A 10,241-nucleotide genomic window follows, 5' to 3' on the forward strand; every position below is an offset into this window, starting at 1 on the left:
ATCAATTATATTCTTATGTCCCCATGTAAAAGTGCTAATTAATAATATGTGTCACAATCCTAATTACAAAAGGTGATCCATTGGTGCTCGTATCAGAATATTCAACTCTTTTTTTTTTAGCCGAAGATAATCAAATACTAGATGTAAAAAAGATTATCCAACTACCCCATTTGATACTTAGTCAAATAAAGTGCCACAACAAAATGTTGACCACAATCCAACTACTACTTGTTCAAGAGTGAAAATGTGAATTGATCAAAAAAAAAAAAAGATTGAAAATATGAAATTAATTACGCGTTATATTTTCCTTCAGTAATTCCTAACTACTTGTTTCCCTATATATATATATAAATCAAACTTTCAACCTTACCATAAGATACAACAACAAAACAAAGAACACACTACTATAATCAAAGCTTCTGCGTTATTAATTGTTTCTGAAAGAACTAGCTAGCAAAAAATCAAGTTTGATTATATAAAAGTTTATTTCTTATGGCTCCTGCTACGGGTAGTATGATCCAAATATCAATACTTCAAACACCAAATTATGAATCATCCCCAAAAAATGTGAACAGAATATGTGCATATAGAGGAAAACAATCGATAGACAGAGTTAAAGCAGGAGGAGGAAGTGGTGCACAAAAAAACAGCTTAGGTTATGCCACCAACAGCTTGAGTCTCAATAGTGATCAAAATTATCAAAACACAAGTCCTAGAAGTATTTGCAACATGGATTATGATTATGAAATATGAATTTTATTTTCTTCTTAATATAAATTTTGATAAGAATTCACCATAATTTCACACCAACTGTAATTATATGTGTAACATAGAGGTTTTGAGTATTAAATAATTTAGTAATAATTTTCTTCTTGATGGAATGAAAAAATTATAATTACCTTGAAGTTCATCTTATATATTGTCAATTTCTTATCTTGTAATTGCCTTGAAATCTCAGAGATCAGAAAATCACATAAGTAGTGTAGGTGTTGCACTGGGCGCGGCACATAATTGCAGTGGCGTGTGACCGGTTGGTCACTGCCTTGGGCGCATCACCCATTAGCAGTAGTGTATTTGGCTTGAACCAATTCTGCTTGCTGCGCAAGGCGCAGGCAAGCTAGCGCGGCACGCGAGCTCGCAGTGCCTTTAACTGGTAGTCCGTTTTCAAAGTTTAGTAACGGGGTTTTAGGGTTTTTGAGGCCAACATACAAGTCAGGGTTTTTGGTGTGTTTCTCGTAGAATTCACAACACCCTATTTTATTTCAATTATTTATATTTCTATTTTCTTTTTTGAAATAAATAATTAATGACTTAGTGTAAAAAGGTAAAGTTTTCATGCATGGACAAAAACCTAAATCAATGTAATAAAAATTAATAGCGCAAAATAATATACAAAATTCTACCCTAAAAAAATATATATATATACAAAATATACAGGAATAATATAAGGTGTGTTTGATATGTTAAAAAAATAAGAGACTTGGCATGAGAATTTCAGTTATAATTTGATTCTAAAATTGTCTCGCACGAAACTACATGACAATTTTTTTTCTCTATACAAGTTCTTTAAAATACCAAACTTAACTACTTTATCCTACAAACATACAAAGTTCAATATCTTAAACAGTTGTGTGGTGTTGTTCTGTCATGTATTGTTCTATCTAATAGTTATTTTCAAAACTAAACTACACACTTAAAATGCTTAAAGGACATCTCAAAATTTGGAGCAGAGAGGTTTTTGGTAATCTTGATCTCAGGACCAAACAAATACACTAGCAAACTCTAATAATGTGTTTGGATGAGGGAATGTTTTGAGGTAATCCAGCGAATTTCATTAATTTATCCAAACAATGAAATTTAAAAATCAAGGGAAAGTGGATTCCCTAGTATTTAAAATCTCTAATCCCTCTTTGGCAATTCAAATATTGAGTTTCATTTTATTCAAATATTTAGTTTCATATATGCGGTAGAAACAGAGGTGTAGCAGAAGAGATTAGAAGCAAAATTCGGAGCAGAAGCATATATTATTTTGGAGAAAACCAGAAGCATCTATTATTACATGTATTAATGGTTTAGTAATTTTTGCTTTTATACGAGGCCAACATTTTTTTTTTCCTTTTACTTTTGCTTGGTCAAAGGGAGCAACAGCATTCTGTTAGAATATTTTCTAATATTCTGTGGGCTGCAATCAATTGTGGGTTTTGGTTTTAATAAAAACGGGTTGATGTTGTTGTGATCCATTTGATGATGCTTAAGCCCGATAATTGTGATCAGTAATAATGGGCTTGAACACTAATTCTGATTTGTGTAGAAATAAAGTGTAGGCCCAACTCTAGAGTCCATGATGAGTGGTACTAGGTTGTTATCTTATAAATAGATAGGCTAGGTCCCCTTTGCCGTAACATCGTCAAGCTAGCAATAAGCTGAACGCTCATTTGTTGTCTTCCCCATCAAAGACCTCAAAGACTGGAGCATGTGATTAGGCAGAGGAAGACCTTGTCTAGTATATCGATGTTTTCGATATTGGTGCGCTTCCTGTAACGATGATTTGTGATTATGATTGTCAAGTAAGTGTGTTCTAATTTCATATAATATATCGATCTCTAATTGTTAATTATTACATGTGGTATCATAGCTTAATATTATATGATTAGAACCCTTGTGATTGTTAAATTGAATATATGAATTATATGAACATAATCGATGTATGCGGTTTGTTTGTTTTTAATCGTGTGCTTCTGGCATAATTTCAAATTTTATTATGGTTCTTGAATCTTGATTATTATTTTGTGTTGTGGCTCATATATTAAATTAGTTTTGGCCGTAACGATTGAAAAGTGATACTGATATATATATATATATATATATATATATATATATATATATATATATATATATATATATATATTCAACCCTATTTCTTATTCTATGAACCCTTATGACCTTTTATGTTGGAATCTGGTGATCTCTTTTTGTCGATATGAAACTTGAATTCCTCTATTTAATTTGTCGTGCAATTTAATCAGTATCAAAACAGTTGATTTTGGGATGACCATGATTTTGCGGACTTGTTTTAATTTTGGCCAATACTTGTGTTAAGTGTCATTGCTTGCAGCTTTATTTATAAGTGTAGGCCAAGAAACATTATGTTTGATTTTAGAAGGTGAGGTGCGATATTTTATTTGTTTTAAAAGAAACTAGTTTTACGATTTGAGATTTTTCTTGTTTAAATTTTAACTGTCAAATCAATGAGTTATGTATGCTGATGGTTTCATAATAGACATCGTTTTATGAAAATTGGTACAGTATAAGACAAATTTGTGCAATCTTGAACCTTTTACGCACATGATTTCTCATAATTGGGAATTAAAGCTTTGTTGAAACCATTAACTCTTGCACCTTTTTCTCATGATTTCTCAATTCTGAATAAATACAGTTTCATCTATAATATTTGATACATGTTCCTTACTATTTTTGGGAGACTGATATATCCCACTCTTCCAATTTATGTGTCATATCAAGAAATTTTATTTTATTCCATGATCATTTAATTTGATTTTTTGTGTTATTTATGGAATAAAATTATGGTTTCACACGTATCTATAACATTTACATATGTTTGGTACAAGAATATTTGATTGTCTTAATAAATATATTCTTGATTTTGAGAATGAAATTATTTTGTGAAATCTGTTTCAATCATATTGATTTTGGGCTTCATCTATTTTGAGAAACTTGTGTGCATTGTTGCACCGTTACATGTTTTTCATGTTACTATTTTTCATTTATGTGGTATGCATCACATGCTTTATTTCAATGTTGGTGATAGATGTGCACTTGATGTACGTTTTGTGATGCAATTAATTTACACTGCAATTTATCGTAATTTTGAGTTCAGAATTTGGATACTCATGTGTTTATGACCAAATATGTATTGCCTTATTTCTATAAACATGCTGAGAAAAGTTTTTGAGCAATTATTTAAGGCAATTGAAAACTAATATCCTTGTAACTTATTATTTATATAAGTTGGGTCGATTATTATTATTGAAGTCATTTTATTATGATATAACGGTTTGCACTTGATTTGTGACTATTTGAGATGACACCGTCAAATATCTTATCGCGGAGTCTTTGATTCTCATATTGATTCTATTTGCAAGGATGAAAAAGTCACACTCTTGGAGGTTAGTGGTGTAATTATTTATCCTCTTGTGACTTGTTATATAATTGCATATAAGGAGGAATTTGTTTTCCAACATTATCTACTAGCTCCTTTTTAAAATGATAAATGTGCAATTATATATGAAAGTTTTATTGTTTTTCCGAAATATTCTAAATTATAAACTCTCTATATAATCATTAATTGATTTTTTGTTATATACTCCGATTTTAAAATTTTACTCTAATGAGTGGGAGTATTTCAAGTTTAATATTTTGAGAGTTCTATTATGGAAAAATATAAATTTAGTGTGACATTGTTTGACATGTCCATTGTGTGATAGAGAAAATAGTTGAGTATTTGTTTAAATATTTTAACACTTTTGGATTGGTAATTCAACTATAATTCTCTATCAAGTGGGAGAGTTCTACATGTCAACTATTTATAAATGTTTGTAGAGACTTACATTGAGGATTTTAACGTCCTATGTTATAAAGTTCGGGACTATTTGGTTTATATCCTCAATTGATTTAAAATTGAAGGCTCTTATTTTTCCGCTGCGTAAATTATTTATTTATTATATTGAGTTGACTATTTCACAGTAATTATCTCTTATGAGTTGACTGTTTAACAGTAATGAGCTCTTTCCCCAAATAATAGCACATAATATGTTAATATTTTTTGTGCTTTTCTAATACCACTACGAATGAATAAACGACATGTTCAAAATGCAAATTAAAATAATGAGTGACCAGTTTAGATGCATTTAAATGATGCATATTTTTACTGAGTCGTATTTTGACAAGAGACAAGAGATAATGATTCCTATGCAAGAAAATTTTGTGTGTTGGTATAAACCGTCACCACCAAAGTGGGACCGTTTATATCGATTGATGAGATTTTCTTTGCAGTTTGAGGAATGTTTTTTAATTGTAACATGTAATTTTCTGCCCAAAGGTGATTATTATAGGTTACGATTAAAAATTAATTTGAGATGAAGTTATTGGAGAATGCGTTGAACGGAGGAATTTGCCTGCCTAAAGGTGACAACTTTCAAAGTTCAATGTATACTCATTGATTAACTTATCTGAGGTTTTGACTGAGGATTTGACCTTAGTTTGTACATTCTGCCCAAAGGTGATTGTACTATTATATTGACCTCGTTATGATAATACCAATTCAATTTGGTTTTTGATTCAAAAAAAAAATGAATTTCTCCACACATAATTGTTACATTTCCATTGAAATGTTGAATATCATAGATCACTTGATTAGTGGGAGATAACTTATATTCTTTTGATATGTTTGATTAGTGGGAGTTTGAATTTTATATTAACTCCTTTTATAAATTTGAAATTATTTGAAATATAAAAATATTTGAGCTCAGTGTTGTTGGGATCACTATGCCGGTGATCAACACTATTTTGGAGCTGAGGCATTATATAAATAAATATTATAGCTCAGTGTTGTTGGGATCACTATGCCGGTGATCAACACTATTTTGGAGCTGAGGCATTATGTGAAAACATAAATAAATAAGCTCAGTGTTGTCGGGATCACTTAGCCGGTGATCAACACTATTTTGGAGCTGAGGCATTATGTGAAAACATAAATAAATAAGCTCAGTGTTGTCGGGATCACTTAGCCGGTGATCAACACTATTTTGGAGCTGAGACATTATGGTATCTTAAGAACCATGTAATTTCTCTGGCTTTGAGGCATTTGAGAGAAATTATGTCTAAAATATTGGAGCTCGATGTTGATTAGATCATTATACCGCGGTAGTCAACATTGTTTTGGAGCTTGGACTTGTGGTATCTTATGGACCATAGAATTTCTCTGGCTTTAAGGCATTTGAGAGAAATTGAGGACTGACGAAGACAATGATAGTATGGTTGAGATCACAAACATATCATTTTCTCGCTACACTCTACACAAATGACTAGTCGACGGAGTTTGGTGGTATTTGTAACCATGGAAGGTGTTGTGTCGATAATAATATAATTACCGCTATGATTCGATATCATTTAACTTTTGTTGGACGGAGTCTTAATTAGATGTTGCATCTTGGGATCAATGTGGCCACGTTAAAATATGTTGTCAACCCGAGAGTCGTTTTCAAAATGTTTTCTTCAAATTAAATATACACAATTGATTTTGCCCAAGTGGGAGAATGTTAGAATATTTTCTAATATTCTGTGGGCTGCAATCAATTGTGGGTTTTGGTTTTAATAAAAATGGGTTGATGTTGTTGTGATCCATTTGATGATGCTTAAGCCCGATAATTGTGATCAGTAATAATGGGCTTGAACACTAATTCTGATTTGTGTAGAAACAAAGTGTAGGCCCAACTCTAGAGTCCATGATGGGTGGTACTAGGTTGTTATCTTATAAATAGATAGGCTAGATCCCCTTTGCCGTAACATCGTCAAGCTAGCAATAAGCTGAACGCTCATTTGTTGTCTTCCCCATCAAAGACCTCAAAGACTGGAGCATGTGATTAGGCAGAGGAAGACCTTGTCTAGTATATCGATGTTTTCGATATTGGTGCGCTTCCTGTAACGATGGTTTGTGATTATGATTGTCAAGTAAGTGTGTTCTAATTTCATATAATATATCGATCTCTAATTGTTAATTATTACACATTCTAGTTTGCATGGTTTCATATCCACCAATTTGTTCACATGGTTTGAACAAAACAAAAAAACAGATAAAAAGAGATGTTGTTAAAAGTTTCATATAGGATGTGAGATGACCTGAATACGCGTTTATAAATAAGAGACAGTTCTTACCTTATAAGCCGATTTTGTACGTCAGGACTGACTGTTACTTATAATCAAATGTTTCATTATTGGCCCATTATGTCTCACTTATATAAGTTGAGAGTGGTCATACTAGGGTAATTATGTGAGTAAATTTTGTGAGAGAACAACCTTCAAAAAGAGAGAAAAGAAGAGAGAAAACAATTCCCGTTTTTCTCAAATCAGTCCCACTAAAATTCCGATTCCCGATTCCCGATTCGTTAACCGTTGGATATCGCTCAAACTTGGAGGGCAGGTTCGCAGCTCTAGAGGCTATCTTTTGACCGTTCGAATCGTCGAAACAAGGTCGGGTTCTTGAGATATTCTGCTCGCAATATAGCAGGTTTTTTGGGAAAATTTCAGCTATTTGTTCTTATTTTGTAAGCTTTAGTGCTTTGTTGTGTAATTGATTGTTACCACTTGTTTGTGTCTCACTTGGAGACTCTTTTGTACCCTTATTTGATTATAGTGGAACTATTTCTTTGGTCTGGACGAACCGTGGTTTTTTACTCTAACGTCGAGGGTTTTTCATGTTAAAATTCCAGTGTTCTTTTATTTTGTTCTACTGGCTGTCATATATTTGTTGTTGATCCTCAAAGGTTCTTACAAGTTTGAGGAACTTTATTTCCGCTGCATATTGCTCTATTATTGTTATAGTGTGTTAGTTTCCCATCATGATGTGACAAAATTTTTTTAATTTTTTTTATTTGTGTGTGCGCCTAAATCTTGTACTCAAAAGCTTGTGCCCAAGCAAGTATTGCTCAGTGAAGTCCAAGTTCAACTAATTTGTTAGTCCACACACGTTGTTATTTTTAGTCAAGATGAGATGATGTAGTGTGAACATGATCACATGGTAAACTTAATCAAGCTTTAATATAAGTGCATATAAATACAAATTTAAATCAAAGTACTACGTAGACAAAACAAATTTAGTCTATTAAATAAAAAGACTAAACGAGTTTAGAAAAGTATTTAATTCATTCACACGGTTAGTTTAAAGATATTGCATTGTCAAGTTTAAAGTATTTTTGCTTCTCTTTCTTTTTTGTTGCCAAGGAGTATATAGTTGTTAAATTAAGAATGGAGCCTATTTCCAAAACAAAACAAAAAATTAAAAGTACAAGTGAAATGGAGAATCACGAATTTGAACTTAAACTCTAAATATCAATATTCTTGCACCAAAAGTGTCGTTTTAGATCACGGTACATATGTCAATGTACAACTTTAATCACCAATATATTTATTATATACTATAAAAAATTATAAAAATTTTATATTTTAAAGATATTCGTCGAGTCAAATTGAACAATATTTTATATGCTATCATTTGTTTTTATATATCAATAAAAGAAATATGGAGGTTATATGAATAGTACACACAATTCTCAAACAACACCTAAAAATGAACAGGGGGATTACTTACACGGCTATAGGACTAATCATATATCTTACGTCTAACTCATGTATATATGATTGATTGTGGTTTTTAATACTCCTTTCCATCTCGTATATAATTACAAAAGTTTATTTTTTAGTTTCATTCGATGACTAATATATTTGAATTAGAATATAAACTAGATACTTTTTATTGAAATAAAAAAAAATGAATTTTTTCTTATGAAACCGGATGAAGTATAATTTATTACACTAACACTATTGAAATTAGGTAAAGAAAGTGACAATTATAATTTATGAATAAATTATGAATAAAAATAATAAGAATTCATATTACTAATACAAACCTGCATTGTTACTGAGTCAAAATTAAACCTCGATCATGTTCTATAAATACTGATTTCCTCATACTCACTTTGCATCAATTATTCAAACTCACTTGCTATCTCATCATCAATTTGCAAGACATAAACCTTTCACAACTCGTGCACAATGGTTCGTCTATTGGGAAATCTTAAACAAGCAAACACAATTCAAATGTTGAATTCCATGTTAAGACAAGTTAGATCCACATTCACGTACGTAATTATAACTTCTTTCTTTTAATTTATTTCTTCTCGTCAAACCTTAGCACAAAACTTATTAATTTCATCACTACAGTACGTTTTAATTTCATCAAATTTTTAAATATAATGAATACACACACACACAAAACTTATTTCAACAACAAAATACTCTCTCCAACCTTTTACTTTTTGGTACTCTCTCCGACCTTATTTATGAGTAAAAGTTAACAAAAAAATTTAGCTTCAAATATAAACAAATGTTACTAAAATTAACTTTTTTTTTTTTTGGTAGGATATTAAAATTAACTTTATTTAATGTTATTTTTCCAAAAATACTCTCATTAATGGTTTTCCATAATTATTTTTGTGTGTTAAATCTCAGAACAACGAGCGGTGGGTCAGATATTAGCGATGGAAAAGGTGACAAACATAACTAGTAGTGACCAGTGGGCAATAACAAAATACTACCTCCTATTCAATTTATAAGAAGTTGTTACCTTATTAAATAATTTGTATTATAGAATAGATATATCAATTATTAATATAGTACTATATGGATATATGGAAATTTGATGTTTTATGAATTTTAATTTAATTAAGAGTAATACTTTGCATGTTTATGAAAGGTTGCACCTTTTGATGTATAAAGTTTGCCGCTCATAAATTTGTCAATCATATGATAGTCGATAATCTTGGATTCTTGGTGTCGCAAAGCAATAATATTGACGTTTTCTCTTCCGACTTCAGGGTTTCTTTTATACTTCCCTAAAATTTCATTTTGTCCCTCGTATTTTGAAAAAATTTGGCCAACTTATTTCGATTTCTACAAACTGAAATTTAGCATGGAAAATAAATCGGTTTATAAACCGAAATACCATAAGTTAAGAAAAGAAGAAATATTTATGTGAAAATTCATATAGAGCTATCTGTGGTAAATTTAGCATATCTCTCTGAATATAAGTCGTATGCTAATGATTTTTAATCTAGTGTAAAGAAGACAAAATTTACTACAGGATTGACACCGGAATATTGTTCAATTTCATTAAGTATAGTATGAGAAAATCTATCTACAAGTTTGTGAAAAGTTTCTGCTCTGTTTCTGTACCAGTACCCATTATTTGGTTAAACTGAACCAATTGGATAGTTAACCCTAAAAACAAAAATTATATTTGTAATCTTGACACCCTAGTCTTTCTAACGAGTGATCGTTTACTCAAATCGGACATCGTTTAGTATTAAATGAATACTATTACAAGAGTAGTTCTATACATACACCAGATTACAAGCAATCAATCTACATCCTAAGTTATCCTTGAT

The 10,241-nt window shown here is 30.8% G+C and overlaps 1 long non-coding RNA gene across 1 annotated transcript; it reads left to right on the forward strand.

The window, feature by feature from the left end:
* The first annotated feature begins 8,762 nt into the window (after window positions 1-8,762).
* Window positions 8,763-9,662, forward strand: LOC123894906. Its single transcript, XR_006803986.1, has 2 exons — window positions 8,763-8,936; window positions 9,307-9,662. It is a non-coding gene; the product is annotated as an uncharacterized LOC123894906 (long non-coding RNA).
* The last annotated feature ends 579 nt before the right edge of the window (window positions 9,663-10,241 follow it).

The sequence above is a fragment of the Trifolium pratense genome, linkage group LG7 (assembly GCF_020283565.1).
Source record: "Trifolium pratense cultivar HEN17-A07 linkage group LG7, ARS_RC_1.1, whole genome shotgun sequence".
NCBI lineage: Eukaryota > Viridiplantae > Streptophyta > Magnoliopsida > Fabales > Fabaceae > Trifolium > Trifolium pratense.